The sequence below is a fragment of the Schistocerca cancellata genome, chromosome 3, assembly GCF_023864275.1.
Source record: "Schistocerca cancellata isolate TAMUIC-IGC-003103 chromosome 3, iqSchCanc2.1, whole genome shotgun sequence".
Lineage (NCBI taxonomy): Eukaryota > Metazoa > Arthropoda > Insecta > Orthoptera > Acrididae > Schistocerca > Schistocerca cancellata.
In genome coordinates, this window is record NC_064628.1 from 631,648,262 (window position 1) to 631,675,471 (window position 27,210).

Here is a 27,210-nt window from a genome sequence, read left to right on the forward strand (position 1 = left end):
TTTAAGTACCAAACAATTCGGAGACGGCTGCTCTATAAGGTCCCCTTGTATAGTTTTTGCACATATTCCATATAGGAATGTTTCATATCACAAAGGCTGGACTTCATAATTTGCGTACCTCTAACTCACCAGATACTAATACAATTAAGCACTTTTGCGGCTTCATGAAAATAACATAACCCCCTACTCTGCATCTTCTAAACCTCCATCCAACATTGAAAGTTACTTAGAATATAGTAAAATAATTCAAGAAAAGGAAAAATGAACTGGTCTACTGATGGAATGAACTGGAAAATAAACATATTTGCTAGGTACACTGATTTGCAGCATGAATCTCATTCTTTTGTGTTAAATTTTGTGCAAAAGATTTTCCAGTGGAGCGAGAGCAAAACATGTATTATCCTGCTTGTTCACCGCTATAGAGGTGACTGGTTTAATGTTAACCCTCAGTCAGCGTTGGGGGGCATGAGAATACCCCCTCTAACAGTCCAATGTGCATGGCACCGTAATTTCCCATATTGCCTCTGGTTAGCTTCCATTCACTTTGTTATGAGCATTTGTAGTGAATAGTCATTGTGAGCTGCTGTTAATTTGACTTGGTAAGTAGGATAAGTTACTGGGGGCATGATGTGACCCAACCACACAGGTTACATTATGAACTGAGTAATATTAAACACTTTATATTTTTCATTACTTACATAATATCACTTAGCGTGGCTAAACATGGAAGAGTGGGTGTTCAGATCAAGATTTTGAAGCTATTGTCACTAAATGGTTACATAAGGTAGAAATATTGAAGACAGTGATATTGAAACTGCCAATGAAAGTGATCCTGAATGCAACAGTGAACACAATACTGAATCTGAACTCAATATATCACACAGCGATGAGTGTGAAAACGAGTTAGTGAAAGAACAAAACAGAAAACTTTCTATGGACACAACCAATGTAAGTGGTCAGCAGAAGGACCTAAGAGAAATATTTGAACACCTGCTCACAATATTGTAGCACATCTTCCTGGATTCAAAGTGAATGTACAATGTCTTGACCATTCTTGTACATCAATGCATGTATGGGAATCCACTTTTTCAGATGACATGCTAATTGAAGTTGTAACACACACAAATGAGAAAGTCAAACAATACAGAATAGATATGCCGACGAAACCAGAACAGAAATGAGAGATGTTTCACTGTTTATTTTATTTATTTATTCTTCATAATTACTGCTTATTATCTGAAAAGCTAAAATAGGCCATACAAATAACATTTCCTCAGATAGTTATAACTTATGTATTAATTATTTCTTTCTGACACTTAATTTATAAAAAATAAAAAGAAGGGGGGGAGGGAGGAGAGAGAGAGAGAGAGAGAGAGAGAGAGAGAGAGAGAGAGAGAGAGAGAGTAAAAACAAAAAAACTACTACTCCCACTACTACAAAACTACATTAAAACCCTTAACCAATTATCTAGCTACTAATCTATTACAAACACTACAGAATTTGTTCTCTATTTGTTCATTTATTTTGGCACATTTAACTTATAGGTAGATGGTTGTTTCTGCTACTGGATCCGCCCTCACGGTACCCCGGTCAACAGCCACAGTCTGCTGGATTCCGTGGGCATCGGACAGCATGTCAGTAGCGTTACCCCTGTAGCAAGTAATTCCACCTATCACTGTTACTTCTTAAAGTCCACACTTCCATGATTACTTACACCAACACAATGTAGATTCTTGGGACAGTTTATCATCAGGTCGCCGACCTCAGTCATCTTCTCTCCATCTGCAGAGTATGTTGTCTAGCCTGGACGGTAGCATGATGACCTATGCCTTGTGAAGTCTTGCTTGGTCTTCCTGGATACTTCAGCTGCAGTATCATACACAATGTGCCAGGTCAACTCACTCCTTAGCGCTGCTTTGGGATCCCATATCCTTAATACCTGATGTCCATTACCTGCTGCATCTTCATAGTGTGTGCAGTCCCACAATGTGTGTTCTGCTGTGCCTACACTTCCACAGGTGCAGCTATCATTCATCTATCTTCCGATTTTATACAGATACATGGCATAAGGGCCATGGCCAGTCAAGTAAGGTATCAATCCACTCGATGGGTTACAAAATCTCATTTCTAATCTCTCACTGATGTTAGGGAGAAATCCTATGTTCCCGTGCCAGTGCCTGAAGATTCATTTTGCCACAGTTGTAATATGTGATCTTTTATTGCCTTTTATGAATTGGCCTCAGTTTCTAGCACCCTTCATACTTCCATTTGATTGCCTTTATTTAACCAGTACAAGGCTCCCCTTTTCCAAATTTCCATGTCCAGTGGGCATATTTCTAGAATTACTAACAATGTATCATTTGGAGTAGTGAAGTAGGTGCCTTGTTGAACTCTTCTCACTACTGCAGTTGGCTTCACTAGCTGCAGTCTATGAGCCCAGATGCTTACACAGTATCCTACGACTGATGCTAATATACACTGGTGGTATACTCTGATTGTCTTCAAAACTACCTATTTGCAATGGTTAAAATTTTATTCATTACATCTGTACCTTTCCTGCCTGCTTCCTCTACATGATATGCAAAGTTACAACGTTTGTCCAGAAATACCCCTAGATATTTTGTTACCGCACTTCTCCTAATTGTTACATTTAATTTTATTTTAGGTTTTCTTATTAGGTTCCCTTTCAGGAGGGGTATGTTGTTTTGTGAGGTGCTAGTGACAATTTAACACTCTGATAACAGCCCTCTCAGACCACACATTGATCCATGTGGACAGCCTCTTGTTATTGTCTTGGTTATCTTCTTTCTCGGGCATGTTAAAGAAGCATGTCGCCCATGGCAATAATCTCTCAGGCAATTATACAATACTTCTGGGCACTCCAAATCCCTAAGGCGACAACAGGAAGATGGCTACCATAGGTTATCAAAAGTGCCAGCAGAATCAATTATCATCACTACAGCATACATAGAATGAGTATCTGTCACTAGCGAAATCACTTTATTAATTGTGTGTTCAGTTGACTAGCCTCTTCTTAATCCGTACTGGTGAGGGCTCATCCCGTGTGGCAGTATGCGATCTTGTAATCTTTTGCATAATAGTTTTTCAAATATCTTGCTGAGAATGTTCAAAAGACAAACTGGTCTGTAGAATTCAGGTATCATCTTGCCCTTTACTAATTATTACCACTTCAGCATTCTTACACGGTGCAGGGACACTTCCTTGCAGGAGACACTTACAGTGCAGATCACACAAGTAACTATCTAATCGGTCACATAAGGCTTGTACTACTATGGCAGGGATCCCGTAAGGTCATGGAGATTTTTCTTTTTCAGTCTTAAAATTATACGCCTAATTCCTTCTTATGTGAAGGGGTACACAAGTTCATTGTTCGTATATCATCTATCTCCCCTTCTTCTCCACCATTAGGAAGTAGCGTTTCCATTAGCAGCCAAGCTGACTGTTCCCAATTTTCTGTTACCATCCCATCCTTGGGAGCATAGATAAAAACACTGACGATCGTATTTTTTCGCAGACTATTTTATATGGTACATTGTGCCCAGTTTTCTGTGACAATCCCATCATTCCTCCTGAACGTGGATTGTATTTTCTTACAGACTACTTTGTATGGTTTACCCCAGGGATCGATTTCTAAGTTAGCCTTCACAAATTTCTTCCATCTTTCCATTTTTGTTTTCCACACCTCTTCCTTAAAATGTTGTTTAAAATACCTGTATCTATGCAAGCTTTGGACTCTTTCTTCTTGGATCATGCTGCTCTGGTATAGTTTCCTGGCTGTTCTTGTTTCGCATCTTAATTTCTGTGGCGCCTCTGTCCAGATACAAGGTACTCCTTCAGAATTATCTCTGCTGATAGGTATAGATGCCTTCATTGCCTTATGTATAGCAGCTGTCAGTTCTTGTGCTTTAACATCTCCATTATCACACAGCGATGGACTTCCTGAACACTAAAACACTCTTCTTAGTTCTGCCTGGTTAGTGTCTTTGATGTTATATTTGGCCCTTGTGTGCAAGTTTTCGTGTCATCTTGGATTTGCCTTCCAGTGATGGTACTATCTATGATATTGTGGTCACTCGATGTCATTCCACTCACAATCTTCCAGCCTTTCACATGGCGCACAGCTGTTGTATTTGCTAAAATTATGTCAGTGTCTGAGGTTGCTCCAACCCTCCCTTTGTAGGTTGGAGAATTGTGAGGTGCATTCAATACCTGTAGGTAGAGTTCCATAATGGCTTCTTCTGGTTGTCTTTCACAGTCATCCGTCAGGCAGCTATTCAACAACACTGACTTCGCATTTGCATCAATGGAGTACACAAGAGGCTTAGTTCATCCTATGTGACTAATACCCCTTAGTCTTAGTAGATACTCGTCAATCTCATCACTAAATTGAAAATACATGGAAACCAGGATGCAACTCTCCCTACCAGTTAACATGGCACACAGATTACGTTTTTTGAACAGTATTGTGATATTTTTGTCACTGTTATGGTCTTGTTAAGTACTATTATTGCTGTCATAGGACGCTGCCGTTGGGTGATTATCTTGGCAGTTATTGGCATAATGGGTATCTTTCCTGCCTTTGTATATGATTCTTGGAGGAATAATACATCTAACTGCAACTCCTCTGCCACTCTTCTAGCCTCATGCAATACGCTGACACTTCTCATGGCATTAAGCTGTCCTATCTTTATCTCATTACGGGTGATGGGTATATATTTGACAGTCTTGCCCTGCTTGCCTGCAATCAAATGCTAGATGACCATGCGTCATTACAAATTGCTTGTACAAAGTAGAATGATTCATTTCTTATGGCAGAAACCTGCTTCAATAGCTTCTCTAGGTTTTCCGCTTCTGTTGGCAGGCTGCTCACCCTGAGATGGATTCTATCTATGAAATCAGGTACCGGAAAAGTAATATACTCCCCTACCGGAAGCTTATACCTTACTAGATGTCTTAACGCTGTAGGAAGCATCATTGGCTCTTCCAGCCTACTGAGTTACATAATGTCCTCTATGCTTTCATGGATCTGTTCTGGTCTGTGTTTTATTATTTACGTCTTTGTAGAAGGTATCTGTATCCTGTATGAGCTGGCTCTGAGTCTTGTACTGCTTTTGTTGTAGATTCACTTCCTGCACTGGCGGATCTTCTTTTACTTCTGCAGCTAGTGCAGTGTATTCCTCAGGACATTTGTTGTCACATTCTACAAACAACTGCCCAGTTTTGTCACAAAATCCTGTTCACTTGTATTATATATCACTCCTAAATCCGTCTCTGATCTTGCTTCTCTGTTCTATCGCATAGGTCTGAATTTTTGTTAAAAAATACCTTTCCTGCTTTTTCGTAGGTGTATGATGTTTTACTTTGGTCTGTGTTGCATGCTCTGTTCTATTGTAGTTACTGCTCACTTTTTGCCAGAAACTCTTCGCCCTTCCAGCATCCCTCTTCCTCCTTGATGGTAATTTATGTTTCTTACATAGATGGAACTTGATGGCGTCATTACAGTCCTCACTGCTTTCTACTCTTATGAGACACCTACCCATAATGCGTTCTTAAAATCTGCCTTGTTAGGAGGGTTTGATACATGTGACATTCGTTTCTGTTCCCTGTGCATCTTTTTATCCCTTTATTTACATGGCACACACATAGAATGAAGGCTTTCACGGCAGGTGTTGTCATCACTTAACACTTCCGGGCTGAGATGCCATGGTCCATACACAGAACTCTCCCCTGACGTTTTGCCTCCAACTGCGGAAGGCATCCTCCAAGGACAATCGGCGAACTGCAATGAGAGCGCGAGTGAGTGCCATACATATAAGCCATCCAGAGGGCGCCGCTGTCAATCAAGTGACATCGGCTGTGCTATGATCTCTGATATTGTCCACTTTCTGAATTGAAATTAATCAATTGTCATGCTGTTGCTGCAATGTTGACATCCATATCATATCCAGCTTAATGCCTTCATCTTTTCTATTAAAATTATTGCAGTGTTTGGCAATCTCAATGGCCTCTCTGTACATTCGCGCAGAATAATGCGACGTCTTTGCTATGACGGTCGTCTCACTAAACTTTATTTCATGATCACCTTCCTGAAACACACGTTCGGCTACAGCTGCTTTATCAATATGTCCGAGGCGGCAGTTCCTTTTATGTTCACCCAGACAGGTGCTGAAACTTCTTTTTGTTGTGTCTATATCGTACTTTCCACAACTGCATGGAATTTTATAGACACCTGGTGTAGTTAGAGTATGTCGTATGTCTTTTGCGGATCTTAAACATTCATTTATTTTTGTAGTGGGTCTGAAAACAGTTTCCACATGGTACTTGCTTAAGATTTTTCCAATGCAATCAGTGACCTTACTGATAAATGGTAAGAATGCTTTCCCCTTGGGTTGGTGTTAATCCTTGTCTGTTCTGGTTGTCAGTCTAGGGCGTAGTGCACGATCTATCTCTCTGTTGGAATACACATTCTTCTTGAAGGTCACTCTAAGGTGTTCAATCTCATCATCCAAGTGAGCTGGATCACATATTTTGTGCACCCTGTCTATTAATGTTTTAATCACCCCTCTTTTATGTCTTGGGTGGTGGTTAGAATCTTTCTGCAGATAACGGTCAGTGTGTGTGTCTTTTCTGAAAACCTTATGACCCAATGATCTGTCCTCTCATTTGATTACAGTCACATCTAAGAAGTTCGGGTGACCATCGATTTCCTTTTCCATAGTGAATTGAATTCTTGGATTAATACTACTCAGATGTAACAGGAAGGCAACAAGTTCCTCTTCCCCAAGGATCCATATAAAAAATGTATCGTCTACATAATGATACCATCTGGCTAGTCTTTTTCTAGCTGTTTACAGTGCTCGTTGTTCAAAGTTCTCCATGAACAAGTTGGCCACAGCTGGACTAAGAGGACTTCCCATAGCCACCTCGTCAATTTGTTCATAAAAAAATATTACTATACTGAAAATAAGTTGTTGTAAGGCAATGTCTGAATAATGCCAAAATGTCACTAGGAATAATGTCCGCTATACATGTGATCGCTTCATTCACCGGGATCATGGTAAACAATGACACCACATCAAAACTGACCAGGATATCATTAGGGCCCACACTAATTTCCTTAATAATATCGATGAAATGATATGAATTTTTAACATGACTGTCAGTTCCACCAACATATATGGACCCATGGGGACGAGGAACTGGATGCCTTCCTGTTACATCTGAATAGTATTAATCCAAGAATTCAATTCACTATGGAAAAGGAAATCAATGGTCACCTGAACTAATTAGATGTGACTGTAATCAAACGAGAGGACGGATCATTGGTCAAAAGGTTTTCAGAAAAGACACACACACACACTGACCATTATCTGCAGTTCGCCAATTGTCCTCGGAGGATGCCTTCCGCAGTCGAAGGCGAAACGTCAGGGCAGAGTTCTATGTATGGACCACGGCATCTCAGTCCAGAAGTGTTAAGTGATGGCACACAAACTACTGCTTGTTGGATTTTCTTACAGTCTTTTCTGATCTGACCTCCTTTGCCACAATGTCCACAAATTACTACTAGTTTATCACAATGACTTGCCAAATGAACAAGGTCTTGGCATTGAACTACCCACTACAAGATAGTCTTTTACTGAAAACGAACGAAACTCAAGATATTCTTTTTGTCACTTCATGAGAGCTGTTCTAACCTCAGGGATCACTTCAATAACTTGATGGACCACTTTCCTTCCCCTTGGTCCTGTCCTGAATCGTACTGTAAAGCTGTTTTTGAAGCTTTCCTTAGTTAGATCATCATCAACATTCTGCATGTATATCATCTTTCAGTGCCTTTGCATCTGTGTCCTCTGGGATCTCGTACAGTATCATTAAAAGTATCTTTTTTTTAGGCTATTCACAAATCAGTGTCTCTTGCACCTTTCTGTTGTTCAATATTTTTCCATGCCACTTTGTGCAGCAGTTTCCACGATGAATACATTATTGGTTTGCTTGATCTTCTCTTACACTAATTTTCTCTTTGATGGGGTTTATTAAGGTCGCTAGTTTTTGTTGCACTATTTTTGCCCCTTCATTGGTTTTTGACTTTATGAACTGTATTGTTTGCGATGTCAGTATTTTAGCTGCAGGAGCTGTTTTGGTTGCATCTCTACTAGGTGGTGTCATTAGCACTGCACATGCATACGAATTTGCTGGTTTGTGTGGATTTTCTCTATAGCTTTCCAAGAACATTACTGAAAAAATTTAGAGAACCAGCATTTGATGCTGACTGCAGAGCAATTCTACCGCTGCCAACATACATTTCGGATAAGGAACATGATGGCAAGAGAAATTAGGGCTCTTATGGAGGCACATAGACTTTCCTTTTTCCCCTCGCTCTATTTGTGAATGGAATGGAAAAGGAAATAACTAGTATTGACACAGTGTATCCTCCAACATGCACTGTACAGTGGCTTGTGGAGTATGTATGTAGATGTAGATGCAGTCAACATGAAAAGATGGATGATGAGGCATTCTCTATACTTTTGAGAATTTGAGAAATGATAATGATAAGTTTTTCACCTATTTTAGGACGCAAATTTTTGACAATATGCATGTAAGAATAAAGGAGTCAACCCAATGTCGCAACATATCCTTCAGAGAATGTATGCAACCCATATGCATGTTGGCAGTTACAATAAGGGAAAACAACAAACCTTTGAAATAAGATTATAATTTCTATTCCTTTTTTCAATGGACTTTAATATATTATATAGCATTGTGGATGTGGAATATATTTAAGAACCAAAGATGTAAGTATTAAAATAATATAATGCTGTAATACACAAAAATATTAAATGCAAAATGAAGTTTAAAAAAAATTAGAGATTTAATTGAGAATGTAAACAAATTAAATGACAAGGTTTCAGAGTGGCTGAGACAGCAGGGGTGCAAAATGTCTCTGTGTAGTCTTGGTAAAGGGACTGTAGAGTACGGTGGTGGCTGCCCTGTGCTGAATGGTGTCTGTAGGATATGTTAGGATAAGCAGCCACACCTGCATATACTGTCCTTTCTGCTTTGTGACATTCTCTTCTGGAATTTCACTACTTCATCATCATAAAAATCATCTATGGACAGATTTACGCATGGAGAAATGATGTAAACCGATCTGGTTTTTGCATCAAGGCACTATTTAAAGTTCAACATGGTCTGATTTTCTTCTTTTAAATAATGTTGGTTTCTAAAATGTTTCAACAGCCATCATGATTAAAAAAGGTAAGAACAAGTATAACCTCAAGACGGAAGAACACAAAAGCATTGAGGACTACCACAACAAACATCGAGTACCACCAGATGAGAACACTAACAATATTCCATAGCTGCTATTCCATTGGTTGGCTGGATTTGCTGTCTCTGATGGTAGGGGCTGTTGGCTTCCCACAGCAGCAGCCCAGCAGCTGTGTGCCGTTTCACCTGTGCCGGGCACGTATGAAATGTCTCATGTAATGTACATCCCAACCACTGCATACTGGCTCCATTTACACAGCAGCTGGATAAGTGTGAAATGATCCTTTGCTACTGAGAGTACCAGTCTTGATGTATTTTGCTGGCCTATGTCATTGAAATGAATGTTGGTTCTGCTAATCTGTCTTCAGTTAAATGAATCCAGAGCTAGGAATGAGAGACGATAAACGGATCCTGCAGATGAAACTTAATATATATTTAATTCCCTTGTACAAGACAGTCGAGGCTGCTGTCGCATTGGAGTAATAGCTTGTATTGATGCAATGTTGCTAGCATTTCATGGATGGTGGAGATTTAAAGTGTATATGGTATCAAACCCTGAAAAACACACACACACACACACACACACACACACACACACTGGAAAAGGCAGTGATGGAATTGATCTGTTGTCTGAGGAGAAGAAATTATCAATACCATCACAAAGTGTAATTCGACTGGCCAGCTGACAATTACTTCAGCTTAATACAAGTTGTTGATAAATTGAAAAAAATGGAAGTAAACTTATGTAAGGACTCTGAAGAAAAATATAAGGGGAATTCCTTTAAAGTTCTTGCAACAAAAGAATCTTAAAGAGGAGTCATCTGAATACATCTATACTAAAGATAATATATATATGAACACAAAGATGCTGTAACTTAGCAAACGAAAGCATTGGTATGTTGATAGAGACAATAAAAAAAAACACACACATTATATATATATATATATATATATATATATATATATATATATATATATATATATATATATATTTAAAAAGAAAGATGATGAGACTTACCCAACAAAAGCGCTGGCAGGTCGATAGACACACAAATAAACACAAACATACACACAAAACTCAAGCTTTCGCAACAAACTGTTGCCTCATCAGGAAAGAGGGAAGGAGAGGGAAAGACGAAAGGATATGGGTTTTAAGGGAGAGGGTAAGGAGTCATTCCAGTCCCGGGAGCGGAAAGACTTACCTTAGGGGGAAAAAAGGACAGGTATACACTCGCACACACACACATATCCATCCATACATACAAGACACAAGCAGAATAGAAACATTCCACACGGGAAAAATAGATTAAAAACAAAGATTCCATGACTTACCAAACGGGAAAGTGCTGGCAGATAGGCACAATAAAAAACACACACAAACACAAAATTTTGAGCTTTCGCAACCCCCGGTTGCTTCGTCAGGAAAGAGGGAAGGAGAGGGAAAGATGAAAGGATGTGGGTTTTAAGGGAGAGGGTAAGGAGTCATTCCAATCCCGGGAGCGGAAAGACTTACCTTAGGGGGAAAAAAGGACAGGTATACACTCGCGCGCGCGCACACACACACACACACACACACACACACACATCCATCCAGCGACTGCACGTCGCTCGGCCAACAGCGGCCTATTGCAGACCGACACTTAAGAGACACCAAATACAAATCGACATCGAGAGACAGACCCTGTCATATGGCACTCGCAATGGTGTGTGTGTGTGTGTGTGTGTGTGTGTGTGTGTGTGTGTGGGTGTGTGTGTGGGCGCGCGCGCGCGCGCGCGAGTGTATACCTGTCCTTTTCTCCCCCTAAGGTAAGTCTTTCCGCTCCCGGGATTGGAATGACTCCTTACCCTCTCCCTTAAAACCCACATCCTTTCATCTTTCCCTCTCCTTCCCTCTTTCCTGACGAAGCAACTGGGGGTTGCGAAAGCTCAAAATTTTGTGTGTGGGTTTGTGTTTTTTATTGTGCCTATCTACCAGCGCTTTCCCGTTTGGTAAGTCATGGAATCTCTGTTTTTAATATATTTTTCACATGTGGAATGTTTCTTTCTATGTGTGTGCTGACAGGTTTTAGAAGAAGAAGAAGAAGAAGGGAAAAAAAAAAAAAAAAAAAAACTTTCCAACTGACATGCACACCTGTCATAGGCCAATGGCAAAGTTCTTGGAAGTCTTAACACTGCTTGTGTAAATTCACATGTACTTCATTTAGCCTTAGTTTTTATGTTTTTTCTACAATAATTAATAAATACATTGCAATCTGAAGCTGATGCATTAACGAGATATTAATTTTTAAGCAGACCACTGTCATGTTTCAATTTTATAAAGCTGTTTTGATGTCAATAAATACTTAATAACACAGGAATAGCTAATATTCACTACTTTATATTGTCTAGAAACTGCAGTGAGTTTCTGGGGTACATACTAGCCCATGATACAGTTCATTTCATAAAACATTCGTGACACCGACTGAGGATTAAGCTGAGCACTAATATATCATGACCTATTGATGGCTCAAGGAGTGTGAATTCATTAATAGAAATGGTTCTCATACTGATGTGAAGTAACAGAACACGATAAAAATATATCTAAAATCATGGTCCAATATCGTAAGCTGTTTGGGCTCATTCTATAAGACCCTGTGGCCAATCCGATAACCTCATGGTGTACTGACGCCATAATTTTTAAATATTTTGGTCTTGCTGACTGTGTAGCCATAATTTCTAGAATCCAAACGAGGTGGGAATTGATCATAGGCTCTAGCATCCTTCCTATGCAATTGATAAGAGCAATGCAATGACAGCTACTGGGAGGAATGTGATACTTTCCCAGGTTAAGAAGTACTACTGTCTGTTAATCCCCCTACATGTCAGGATATTGGACGTCATTCAATATTTTACATACCAAGCAAATAGAATTTCTTGCAAATTTTGATTAAAAGGTTACAGCATGCCATAAGGGAAAAAGTCCAGCTCAGAAGCAGTATCTTGGGCCACAGGTAATATGATATTCAGCAACCACACTGAAAAAGCTGGTTATAGATTTTTAATGTCAATTCTCCTATTCTTCCTAGCTTCTTGGTAGGTCTAGGAGCCTGAAATCAGGTAAACAGAAGGCAGCACATCACATCATGAAAGTAGTCTGTCAAGAGCTGGGTCCTGGGCCATTTCCTATGGCATGATTGAGGATTACATTGCCCCATATTGCAGTTGACAAACAATACACTAATTTTTTTTTCAAAACTAACTTTGCCAAACCCTATAATTCAGTGACTGATGTCAAACAGTTAATAGACAACAGAAACTCTTGCTATGATTCCTTCTTTGTGACTTTCAATTGTTCTTAAATTTTGCCTTGCTCAGTATAGATCGTTATCAGGAGAAAGAAAACTGGCGTTCTACGGATCAGAGCGTGGAATGTCAGATCCCTTAATTGGGCAGGTAGGTTAGAAAATTTAAAAAGGGAAATAGATAGGTTAAAGTTAGATATAGTGGGAATTAGTGAAGTTTGGTGGCAGGAGGAACAAGACTTCTGGTCAGGTGACTACAGGGTCATAAACACAAAATCAAACAGGCGAAATATCCTCAGACTTCAAGAAGAATATAATAATTACAATCCCAAAGAAAGCAGGTGTCGACAGATGTGAAAATTACCGAACAATCAGTTTAATAAGCCACAGCTGCAAAATACTAACACGAATTCTTTACAGACGAATGGAAAAACTAGCAGAAGCTGACCTCGGGGAAGATCAGTTTGGATTCCGTAGAAACACTGGAACACGTGAGGCAATACTGACCTTACGACTTATCTTAGAAGAAAGATTAAGGAAAGGCAAACCTACGTTTCTAGCATTTGTAGACTTAGAGAAAGCTTTTGACAATGTTGACTGGAATACTCTCTTTCAAATTCTAAAGGTGGCAGGGGTAAAATACAGGGAGCGAAAGGCTATTTACAATTTGTACAGAAACCAGATGGCTGTTATTAGAGTCGAGGGACATGAAAGGTAAGTAGTGGTTGGGAAGGGAGTAAGACAGGGTTGTAGCCTCTCCCCAATCTTATTCAATCTGTATATTGAGCAAGCAGTAAAGGAAACAAAAGAAAAATTCGGAGTAGGTATTAAAATCCATGGAGAAGAAATAAAAACATTGAGGTTTGCCGATGACATTGTAATTCTGTCAGAGACAGCAAAGGACTTGGAAGAGCAGTTAAATGGAATGGACAGTGACTTGAAAGGAGGATATAAGATGAACATCGACAAAAGCAAAACGAGGATAATGGAATGTAGTCGAATTAAGTCAGGTGATGCTGAGGGAATTAGATTAGGAAATGAGACACTTAAAGTAGTAAAGGAGTTTTGCTATTTGGGGAGCAAAATAACTGATGATGGTCGAAGTAGAGAGGATATAAAATGTAGACTGGCAATGGCAAGGAAAGCGTTTCTGAAGAAGAGAAATTTGTTAACATTGAGTATAGATTTAAGTGTCAGGAAGTCATTTCTGAAAGTATTTGTATGGAGTGTAGCCATGTATGAAAGTGAAACATGGACAATAAATAGTTTGGACAAGAAGAGAATAGAAGCTTTCGAAATGTGGTGCTACAGAAGAATGCTGAAGATTAGATGGGTAGATCACATAACTAATGAGGAAGTATTGAATAGAATTGGGGAGAAGTTTGTGGCACAACTTGACCAGAAGAAGGGATCGGTTGGTAGGACATGTTCTGAGGCATCAAGGGATCACCAATTTAGTATTGGAGGGCAGCGTGGAGGGTAAAAATCATAGAGGGAGACCAAGAGATGAATACACTAAGCAGATTCAGAAGGATGTAGGTTGCAGTAGGTACTGAGAGATGAAGAGGCTTGCACAGGACAGAGTAGCATGGAGAGCTGCATCAACCAGTCTCAGGACTGAAGACCACAACAACAACAGTATAGATGTGTAATACATAAAAAGTGGGAGTGAAATCTTTTAGTTTTTAATACAGACATTGTTATGATGAGCTATCCTTTCCAGTACTAAAATATATTTCTTATTTTTACTACTAGTCAGTTATTATTATTATTATTACTGTATTGAAACAAAACTACACGAAATGCTGTATGACCAGAGCTGCCCAAAGGTTAAGCATTATGCCAAGTGACTGTCCTGTCCAACAGAAATGGGAGGTGTTCCATGGCAGAAAATAGAATGTTATCCTGCATATTACAACTCCAGACCCTTTAATCAGCAGCTATATTCAATGAACATATAAATATACAGTCTATCTTGTAAAACATTATATGAAGATCTGTAATAAAAGTTTAATTTGTCAGGAAGCAGTGTCAAGTAAACATTTCATCCCAGTTGATGGCAGTACTACAGTAGATGCTTTTTTTGACATATTTATAAGTTATTGTCAGAGATTAAATCAACATAAATTATGAAATAGACACTGGCTTTTAGAAGCACAAGGAGACAAAGTAATGATTTTTTTCAATTTTACTGTGATTATAAGTTAATGAAATTAGAAATAATGTATCTGAAATTAGAAATAATGTATCAAAATACATGTTTTGCCAAGAGCCATATAAAGTAATTTTAGGAAAGTCATTCACAGAAACAAGAAAAACAAATCATTATTACCACAGGGACTGCTTCTTTTGTTGACAGTGGAGAGGAGACTATCTAATTGCATTACAAATGTGCTCTATGAGTAATCGATTGAGTAAAGCCAAGTCACTGTGCCAATATCACATAAAGACTGGTAAATAGTGTAAATCATATGAACAAAAGCTTCTTCTGTTACTAAATTGTACAGCGTCCACAACTACAAAACATTAGAAATATAGCCTAGAAACTTGCTGGTGCAGTGTTGTACTGTATTTTTAATTTAAGCAAATAAAATACCATCACAAGTCATGTGATGACACCCACATTTATATTGCCTTACACAATACACCTTCAAAACTGATGTATGCACCTTCTGCACTGAAGTTACAGCACGATTATAAAAAGAAAAGAATCAAGCTGTTACCCCTGTGGCTGCTGTTGTTGTGGTCTTCACTTCAGTTCAGAGAGGTCTGATGAGCTCTCCACACTCACCTATCTTTTGCAAACTTCTCTGCACAGCTACTGTAGTCTACATCCACTCAAACCTGCCTACTGTAGTCAAGTCCTTGTCTCTCTCTACAAATTTTACTGTCCCCAAATTTCCCTCCATTACCAAACTATTACTCAATGCCTCAGCAAGCCATGTAACTAAAAACAATCTATGCTGTATACCTTTGCCTCACCAGTACTTACAGCAACTGCACTGCCTCCGAGGAGTCAATGTCAGGTGTTAAGCTTGGCAATTGCACCAAGCACTCTGCAGTTCCTTATTCGGAGTAATACCAGAGACACCGACTCACAGACGTAGGACATGGAGTGTGCCTCATTTTTTGGGCTCCATCATGCATCAACGGACTTACCTGCCTGGTGGAATCTCCTCTAGTAATTCCCTAGGTGGTTATGTGCTAAGTGCCATGTCTTCCAGAAACCCACACAGACAGTACAGCTGTCTGATAAGTGTTATTTCTTACTGTAACTGTATCCTGAATAAATATGTTGTTATTACCAGTCTACTTGATTGCTATTTGTTCTGTATGTACTGAACCGTGGTCCATAACAAGAACCTGCCCACATTTGCCATTACCAGTAATTTTTGTCCCCAAATAGCAAAACCTATCTACCAATTTCAATTTCTCATTTGCTACTCTAAATCCCTCAGCATCACCTCCTTTAAATTAACTAGATTCTATTATCTTTGTTTGTGTTCATTATGACACTATCTGTTCTGTTTAACTGATCATATAAGTCTTTTGCCATCTCTGCTCTTCTAAGTCCTTTGTCATCGCTGACAGAATTATAATGTCATCAGAAAACTTTAAAGTTCTTCTTGAACTTCAATAGTCTATCCAAATTTCTCACAGTTTGCTCAATGTACAAACTGAATCACTTTGAGGATAGGCTACTATCCTTCTTAACTACTGCTTTACTTTCATGCCCTTCAACTCTAGTAAGTGCAGTCTGGTATCTGTTCATGTTGTTAACAACCTTTTGTTCCCTGCATTTTATCTCAGCTAACTTCAGAATTATAAAGAGTGTATTTCATTTAACATGATCAAAAACCTTTTTTTTTAATCTTGGCTTTCTTCAGTCTATCTTCTAAGTTGTAGGATCAGTGTTGCCTTGTGTGTTCCTATACTCTTCAGGAAGCCAAACTGATCTTCCCTCCTGCATCCACAGGCTACTCCCTATACTACAGCTACCCTCAGGCTTGTCTCTGGTCTGAGGCATCACGACTGGCCTCGTTTAAACTCTTCTGTTAGGAGGGCTAATTTAGATCAAGCATGGGGTCTTGCTTTCATTGTATTATGTCATATGGTATCATATTCTGGGGTAACTCATCAAACGGAGCACACGTTTTTAGCGAGCAAATGAATGTAATAAGGCTCATTTGAGGTGTAAATTCCAGAGTACCACGTAGAAACTTGTTCAAGGAACTTTTTATTATAACCACTGCTTCTCAGTATATTTATTCATTAATGAAATTTTTTGCAATTAATATATCTCTATTTCCAACCAATGACTCAATACATAGTATCCGAACTAGGAAATAGAACAATCTACATAAAGACCTAAAATCACTTACCTTGGTCCAAAAAGGGGTCCAACATTCTGAAACACACATTTTCAATAAATTGCCAGCAACCACTAAAAACTTGGTTTCAGATAAAGCACAGTTTAAACAGAGTTTGAAAGACCTTTTGACAGGCAACTCCGTCTACTCTATAGATGAATATCTTAACAGGGGCCGTTAGACCAGCTTAAGTAAAAATGTCTGTTACATTTCAGTTTTGACAGCACTGGGTCACAGTCAAAATACCACTTTGTCACAACAGTCAAGATGAGGTATTTTGTGTATGACAAATTTATTAAAAGTGTGTAACTATGTTTCATTCTGACAGTGAATTAATTCGGTAAATATTATGAATTCCAGTTTACTGTAATGTATCCACCTATTTTGACAATCCCCTGACAAATGATCTGGATAGTGGATATTATATTCAAATGTTTTATGTTTTATTTTATGACTCGTTCCACACCCAAGAGAATTGTTTCATTTTTGGGTCAGTGGAACGAAAACTGAATTGAATATAATATAGTCTTAATCTGCACCTGCTTTCTTTGGTACTGGAATTATTACAATCCTCTTGAAGTCTATGAGTATTTCGATTGTCTCATACAGCTTGCATTCCAGGTGGAATAGTTTTGTCAGAGTTGCTGCTCCTGTTGATTTCAGTAGTTATGAGGGAATGCCATCTTTTCCAGTTGCCTTGTTTTGACTTAGGACTTCCAGTACACTGTCAGATTCCTGATGAGGTATTATCTCTCCCTTCTCATCTTGTTTTACTTCCACTTTCCTTTCCATAATACTGTCTTCAGATTTGTTTCCTTTGTATAGCCTTCTATTTATGCATTCTATGTATCAAGGTTTTCCTTCTCTGCTTAGTACTGGCTTGTCATATGAGTTCATGATATTCACACAGTCCCTTCTCTTTTCTTCAAAGGCTTCTTTGATTTTCCTTGATACAGCTATCTATATTTCCCATAGCCAGACACATTTTAAAGCTTTGAATTTATTTTCTTGCCATTTCTGTTTTATTATTTTTCATTTTCTGGCTGTCCCATTTTTAGACTTTAGCAAATTCCTTTCATCTAGATCACTTGCTGCATTTTTATATACTTTGTCTATTAAATTCGGTCTCTCATGTGTTATATATGGATTTCTACCACTCCTTGTCTTTTGACTACTTCATCCACTGCCATCTTCACTAAGTCACCTGTCACAGTTACCAATTCATCTTCTATTGCATTCCTTTCCCTTGGTCCAGTCAACTTCCTTTGAAACATCAACGACCTTGCACTGCTGTGTTGGGTATTAGCTTTGTGTTTATTTTGACTACAATAAGAGTGTTTTTATGCTGCAACCTCCCTGCTCACCAGCATGGCCTGGCACTCATCAGTCAAACTCACTGAGCCTTATTGGCGCATTCAACCTGCACCACTGCCGAGCACTGTGCTGCTTGCTACAATCCTCACTAGTGAGGATATCAAGATGATTTGTGTTTGGAGCAGCAACTACTGCTGTCAGTCCTGAAATGTGAGCTGTGGTTGGATGTTTCAAGGTTACTTAGCAGTGCCATTGTTTATAGACCTTCACCTTATGTCTACTTCTATATCTCCATCTGCTTTCATACTCTTCAAACCACTGAGAAGTACAGGGTGAGCACAAAGTCTTGCCCTGATTATAACCAATTTATTACAGAATAACTGTTAGAAGTAATAATTTACATTTGATGCCGTTACATAGGTTAGTGTTACTAGTTTTTTTTTTTTTTTTTTTTTTTTTGCCCCCCTCCCCTTTAAGACCACTTACATTAGTAAACCTCAATGTGTGCTCCCTTGGTAGCTCGGAGAATGTCGAGGCGGTATTCCAGTTCCCGCCAGGTGTTTTGTAATGTGCTCTGTCACAGTACCCACAGCAGCTTGTACCTATCCTTCATTTCGTTGATGTCAGCAACTGGTGTGACGAAGACTCTGTCCTTGATATAGCCCCAGAAAAAAAAAGTCAAGGGGCATAATTTCTGGAGAGCGGGTTGGCCAGGGAGTTGGACCTTTCCTTCCGATCCACCAATCCAGAAATGTTTCATCCAGGAAATCACATACTATCAAAGTCCGGAGGGACGGGGTGCTCAATCTCGCTGGAAAATTATCCATGGCTGATATTATTTTAACTGTGGGGCAATGAATTATTGCAAAACGTCTAAGTAAATGTTAGAGGTATCGTATTTACTCGAATCTAAGCCGCACTTTTTTTCCAGTTTTTTAATCCAAAAAACCGCCTGTGGCTTAGAATCAAGTGCAAAGTAAGCAGAAGTTCTGAAAAATGATGGTAGGTGCCGCCACAACTAACTTCTGCCGTCGAATATAAGTAGCACTACACAGGCATGCTTTGCAGGCACAAAGATAAATACTGGCACCAAAACCTCTGCGTCAGTAAATAAATTTTTTTTAAAAAAGGTGGAAGATGAGCTTTTTTCTCCGCCCCGAGTTTCGACCACTGCATTCTCATACATTATACAACGAAGTAAATACAAATTCTGTATTGTTCATCTTCTAATGTTGCAGCATCTCAATGTACTACGAAAATCCGACTGGCAAGACTGTTTGGGATGTTTGTCACAAGACCACCTACAATACATCTTGTAGATGGTCTTGGTTTGTCAATATGGCTAACTCTAGGTTCCGAATTTTTTCCTACCTGTGAGAAGAGGTGGTTGTTAATAGGAACTTTTATGAATTGTGAATCACATGCAGTATTCTCTTACGAATATAAACATTTTACCATGTATTCTTTTGTGTTTGCTGCTATCTCACATAAATCCTGTCTGCCTAATAAATTACGAAACTAGAGTGAGACAACAGCAAATGCAGAAGAATATACATATCATGTCACGTTTATATTTGTATTATTTTTATGCCTAATAGCGATACAGTCAGAAATGAAGCACGGCAATTGACTAGATTTATAAATCTAAGATGACTCTAATTTCTGTGCAGAATGTAATGTACTAATGAGGCATCTGCAAAGATTTTCAAACGGAGAAAAATTTTCGCTAAACTCTCGTTCAGAACATCATCTACCATACGCAGTCGATTATTTGGTTCTTGTTTATCATTATCAAAGAAAGCAGCAGTGTAAGTAACAACAAATAGCAGTGTCTTGCATTGTTTCGCCAATGAGACGATTCCTTTTTTTTTTTAATTATAAATGGCAGCAGCGCACATAAAAGCAAGACATGCCGCGAGCGGCGCCAAGCTGTAAACACTCATTATCAGAATGCGACGAACAATGCATGACACAGTACAGTAAAGCATTTTCAGCTTAGAGTGACGTAAACACCTATAACAAAGAGACGGCACTTATCAGATCAAAGAAAAATAAGCAATTGATTTAAACCAGACGAAGCATGTGAAAAAGGAAGGGTATCCGTATAAATACGGACGGAGTGCCTGACGCATAGCAATGGCTGCCTGGCAAAGCTTAACTGCTAAGCTTACGACTCAAATCAAACTACTGTAACTGTATAATCATTCATTCGATCTAAATTGTGTCTCATATTACAATAGACCAACTTTGTTTCGATTTGGAGGTTCGGCCTAAAACTTTTCTCTCCCCTTGAATTTCGAGTCTCAAATTTCAGGTGTGGCTCAGATTCGGGAAATTTTTTTTCCTTGCTTTCGAGTCTCATTTTTCTGGTGTGGCTTAGATTCGACTAAATATGGTAATGAATTTTTCCACATGTGGAGACTCTGAACTCCATATACAGTCGTTATGCCTATTTACCATTCCACTGACATGAAAGGCGGATTCACTGGTAAAGCTTACGCGATTTAAGTAATCATTAGTGCCATCAATCCTGTTGAGAATCTCACTGGCAAATTCAGCACATGACAGCAAATCATTCGGTTGCAAGGCCTGGACAATTTGCACTTTGTAAGCATGCAACCTAAGCCTTTCATGAAGAATCCTCACCACACTTGCTTCCGGTATTTGAATTTCACATGATGCTTGATGAGTTGATATAGAGGGACTCTGTTGAAATGATTGGCGAACACGATCAACAGTTGCATCACTCAACCAAGGCCTGTGACTTTGAGGATGATAATCAACGCTGCCTGCTTCGTTAAACTTTGCATATCATTGCTTTATTGATTTTACGTCAGGAGGGCTTAATCCAGAAGAAGCCCAAAATTTACGCTGAGCACTGATGGGCGATTTTGTTTTGTGAAACCAAAGCACACATTGCGCTTTCTCCTGCTTCGATGCCATTTCGCCAGCAACTAACATGACCTAACAGACCGTGTCGGCGTTGTGGAGCACTAGCGCGCCATCTATTAGTCACAACAACTAGTAACACTAACCTATGTAACTTATTAGGTCAAACGATTATTCTGTTATAAATTTTTATAATCAAGGCAAGACCTTGTGCTCGCCCGGTACATGACAGAGAGTGTTTCCAACAGTATCACAAATCGAAATTTCTTCCCATTCCATAAACATATAGAGCATAGGAAAAATGACTTGTTAAACACCTCTGCGCATGTTGCAATTAGATTAACCTTGTCTTTGGGATCACGGCAACTGCAATACATAGTGGTTTGCACGATATTCCACAATTCATCACTTAATGCTGGTACTTGAAACTTTGTAAGTAGACTTTTGAGAAGAGTTTGTGTTTATTTTTAAGCATTGGCCACCTCAAGTTTTTCTGAATTTCCATGACACACACTTGTGGATCAAACTTGTCGCCAATGGTGCCGCCTTTCTTTGTATACATTCAGTGTATGTTGATACTCCTGTCTGGGTCCTCTCCTCAGTAGACTGATTGCATTTTTCCAGTTTCCTACCTATAAAACCACCATATGCATCATTGTGATCCTATGAGATAATTTCAAGAGCGAGAACTACAAGTGATGATATTTAACAGGTACTTATTTCAGCTGTTAACAGACAAAGCTATCTAGGACCAGACACATACAGATCATCATATCATCTCAACTGCTTCATGATAGATAATATATTTTATTGGAAATCGGTTCCTCTGTTTCACCTGATTTCTCATTTTCTTTTCTTTGACAGAATATCAGCTCTCAAATCTATGAGTGGCAGAGCAGTACATGAAGATATAATTTGTAATTTGATAGATAAAAAATCTACCCACCAAGCGGCATCAGGAGAACACACATGTAAATATACTGAAATCTGCAAGCTTTCAGAACCAGTGGCCCCCTCTTCTGGCAGAAGGATTGAAGGGGAAGGAATAGGGGTGAAGGAAAAGGACTGATAAAGTGTAGGCAATGGGGAGAGTTTGGAAAAATTGTGCAGAACCTCAGGTCAGGGGAGACTTACTGGACAGGATGAGAAGGAAAGAATGATTGTTGGGGACTGCACCAGACAATATTTGAAAACGTGGAAGTTCAACGGTGGAAGATGAGTAATATGCAAGACAGAGGTTACTGACAAAAGACTGTGCATGAGTTAATAAGAGCGGAAAGCTACTGTATTTTACAAACTATAAGACATACCTTAATTTTTTAAGCAATTAAAAAAAACTGCAATTTTACCATTTATTATATTAGACTGCAAAGCCAGACTAAGAAAGAATCTTACTTTATAAAACCAAACTGACTTCTACAATCCTTGAAAATTGACGTCTTATTGTCTTTCTCCTTCCTCCTCCTCATCATTGTCCTCTCCATATACAAGATGGTCTTCAGTGCCATCAAGAGTGTTACTTATGCCACACTTCTTGAAAGATTTAACATTAATGTCTTCTCTCAGTGTAGAACAAGACTGTTTTATACACAAACACACTTGTTTGATTCTATATCGTTTTAAAGCTCCCTTTGGCGTGAATTCATGTTGGGTTTCATCCATTTGTTCCATTCCTCTCTCACTTACATTTTAAATTGTTTATTTATTGAGACATTAAGACACTGCAGCTGTGAAGTAAGTCCTCCCAGAATAACAGCAAACTCTGTATTTCCCTGTCTCAATTTCTCTTTCAAAACTTTTTTCAGATGACAACTAAACTGATCTAGCACAAGAAGAGAACTCTTCAATAAAGCACCTTTCCTTCTCTGCCACACTCTGTTAATCCATAATTTCATATCAGTCTCATCCACCCAACCCTTGCATGTACATAAACAACTGTCTGGTGGTATTTCAGAAGGTTTTGGCACTGTTTTGCACTTGAAAATGATCACTGGATTAAGTTTAGTACTGTCAGCACAACATGAAAGGACAACAGTATACTGCCTTTTTTCATGTCTACTTGTTTTTATAGTTATGAATATAATAGAGGGAAACATTCCACGTGGGAAAAACATATCTAAAAAGAAAGATGATGAGACTTACCAAACAAAAGCACTGGCAGGTCGATAGACACACAAACATACACACAAAATTCAAGCTTTCGCAACAAACGGTTGCTTCGTCAGGAAAGAGGGAAGGAGAGGAAAAGACAAAAGGATGTGGGTTTTAAGGGAGAGGGTAAGGAGTCATTCCAATCCCGGTAGCGGAAAGACTTACCTTAGGGGGAAAAAAAGGACAGGTATACACTCGCACACACACACATATCCATCCGCATATACACAGACACAAACAGACATTTGTAAAGGCAAAGAGTTTGGGCAGAGATGTACGGTAAAAAGGAGAAGGTGAATACAAAGTGAAACTACTGGCAAAAACAGAAGGAGGAAATAAGACGACAGAAAAGACTTCGAAATGTAACAGTGACAATAACAAACGTAAATGTTGGGTTCAAATTAATGATATGAATATAATAGAGGGAAACATTCCACGTGGGAAAAATATATCTATATGCAGATGGATATGTGTGCGTGTGCGAGTGTATACCTGTCCTTTTTTCCCCCTAAGGTAAGTCTTTCCGCTCCCGGGATTGGAATGACTCCTTACCCTCTCCCTTAAAACCCACATCCTTTCGTCTTTCCCTCTCCTTCCCTCTTTCCTGACGAAGCAACCGTTTGTTGCGAAAGCTTGAATTTTGTGTGTATGTTTGTGTTTGTGTGTCTATTGACCTGCCAGCGCTTTTGTTTGGTAAGTCTCATCATCTTTCTTTTTAGATATGTTTTTATAGTTACAGTTTTAGCACCTTTCATGGGAACTATTCAGTCACTCAGCACATCAAATGTGAGACGAGTTTCATCCATATTTGCTATTTGGCTTAGTTACACACTGGTTTTCTTTTAATTCTGAATAAGATAATTTTTCTCTTCATACTCTTGTTGCATTTTCTGTGGTATTTTGGTTTTGTAACTCCTGAAATTTTCCTGGCGTATTTCTTTTCCTAATAATTTTCAGGTGTGCATCCAGGTACCATCGACATTCTGCCACAATATTTTGGCCCAGAGACTTCCAGCCATCTTCAGGCGAGTGGACGATTACTAAAGAACCAAAAAGCATTCATGGTATTTATGCCAAGAACTGCATACGAGAAATGCACTGGTGTCTTATGGCGCATGTGTCAGGTGGTGACATGTGTGCGACAGTTGATTTGTGTATGCTGGCCTCATTCTGCTGTCACTGGATAATTTTAGTTACAAGATTCCAATTTTTATCCAGTTGAAAGCCGTTGTCACAATTTATAAGATTATCGGCGAGACATCTTTCCATCTATGCTTCATTTACTGAATTCCAGAAACTGGTGCTAAAATTTTTGTTCAATTGTATTCCATTGAGTGTCCCATGGAAATACAGCATTCTGCTACTACTGATTTTAATTACGGCTGAAGACAGATGTATCTTTCATGTTCTGTAGAACGTTACTGGACAGTTCGTGTCGTCTGGCGTATATCTGTGGCACCACGCTCACGAGGAATTTTGTAAATGCTCGCTATTTCCATTTCTCATGGGACAGTCAATGGGAAACAATAGGACAAAAATTGAGCTCCAATTTCTAGTTTTTGGGATGCAGTTATCAAAGAACAGGTGGAAAAATGTCTTGCCAATAATCTTATAAAGTGACAATGGCTTTTAACTGGACAAAAATTGAAATCTTATAATTAAAATTGTCCAGTCACAGCAGAATTGACAGGGTCTTTCGATACTCAATGAGAGGCACCACACACAATTCGGCTGTCCGATGCATGTTATCACCTGACGCATGTGCTGTAAAGCGCCAGCACATTTCGCATGAGCAAGATTCGGCATAAATAGTGTTTATGCATCTGGGCTCTTCAGTAGTTATCTACTCACCTGAAGATGGCTGGATGTCTCTGGGTCGAAATATTGTGGAAGAATGTTGACAGGATCCAGCTACATGCACGAAATTATTTGGGAGGGGGGAATTGGTTTTGCTTCACATGCTAATCCCATAATGTTTCATAACCAACCAACAACCAACTAACTCTACCCTTAGGTCTGTCAAGTTCCTCTGTAGTGCTAGCTTATGAGTGTGTATTTGAATCATTTCTGTATTAATTCCATTGTCATTTTGATGGTGTCCTTGGATCCACTTCAATATGCCATTCTAGTTTTGGTCATTTTGCATTCAGTTTTCTTTTTGTACAGTTAATTTTCCTCATTTTTTTCATTTCTTCTTTACTAGCCCATCAATCACAAATGGTTATTTTTTCTGTTGGTGGAGGACCAAAATGCTGCTCAGCTTCTCCATTTCCCTGTTCTTCTGCATATGTTATTACTTTCTATTTATAGCTCACATCATATGAATATCTTTTATTTTTTTCCGTTATGAAACTAGCTACTAACAAGAATATTGCACTGCCACTGGTAACACAAATTACTTTTATTTCCCATTTATTGGCACCACAGACTGCAATGATGCCTCACAGGATACAGTGTTCTGGGTTTGTGACAGCAGGGCGGGAGGGAGACCGTGTTAGCAAGCTTTTGAATCCCCACAACTCATGTTCGGCACATCGGTGTGCTGCTGCTGCCAGCTGAATCCACTGTGGCCACATAGCAATAGGTTTCCTGCGGCATCAAATATATGGCCATTTTGAAGACTGATGGGAATTTTAAATCAAACATTGGATATTTTTATATTAATTTCGAGTATAAGACACACCTGAATTTTGGAGGCAACTTTTTGAAGAAAAAAGTGTGTCTTACAGTCTTTAAAATACGGAAAACGCATTGTGATAGAGATGGATAAAAACTCACGAAATATTACCACAGAGTCAGTAGACCTGTGAATCACTCTTCCACTGAAATTAAATTAATAACATTGGGACAAAGATTTACATCTTCAACTGTTCTGGATCAATATTTAAAATGAACTGGAAATTTTTTTTTGAGATCTGTTAACTGTTCGAAAAAGTGCTATGGATAATTTTTGAGCTGTTAGAACTCTTGAATGTATCTGCAGTGTGGATGATATGCATTGAAATGATGCATCCTTACAACTCTTCCTTTCTCCTTGTCAATAATGACTTGGTGTAAACAAACCACTATTATCCTCATCATATGACGCAGGGAATGTTGTTTTTGCTTCAAACACTGCAAGTAATCCACTCAATTAGTGAATTAAGATTCCTGGCCAGAAACAAGATTGGTAGTGAAAGGAAGGTGCCTACAAGACCAGCAATATGCCAACAGTGAAGATGCAGCATGAATTTAACATTGGTCCCATCAGGTAAGGAAATGCAGTGTACCAGGAGTGAGCAGTGAGGCTGCAGCATAAACATATCCCAATGCTCTCATTATGTCATCCAACGTGGTTTACCCAAATTTTTTTTTTTTTTTTTTGGTGTGTGTTATTAGTCCTACTATGAGTTATCACAATTTCATTTTGTGTTGATAACCCTGTACTCGCAGAACCAGAAATACCATTTTTCCAGCCACTGCATTTGATTAATTCCTACTATTGTAACATCAAGCTATTCATTTCCCTTTCAAGTTCCCTAATCTGCCTACCAAAGAAAGAATCTATTGTTTCTCACTGCAACTCATGAAACGGTGGGTTTGTTTTTTATGTATTACAAAACACAAGTGGAATACTTTATCCTACTGTATGACAAAATAAAACCATACAGCAGAGTTGTGTTGTAATTAGAGCAGATGACCTGAGTTGCTCTACAGCTGATATGAAAATCTCTTTAATCTTTATGACATCTCCTTCAGCAAGGACATTGATTCAGCTGGGTGGCAGAGACAATACTCTAGTTTTACCAATGTTGTTGCATATTGATTTGAACATAAAGTTATCGATTCTATGCTTTTTTTTATGACTCTTTTCAATCCTTTAGTCCTAGGCACTTATTAGTTCTGTGCATCCTGATGGAACAATGATTCTGTACAGT

The 27,210-nt window shown here is 38.8% G+C and overlaps 1 protein-coding gene across 1 annotated transcript in view; it reads right to left on the reverse strand.

Annotated features, from left to right (window-relative positions):
- LOC126175561 (serine/threonine-protein kinase PLK4) overlaps positions 1-27,210 on the reverse strand; it is a 237,778-nt gene that overhangs the window by 93,948 nt on the left and 116,620 nt on the right. The gene's annotated exons all lie outside the window — the stretch shown is intronic.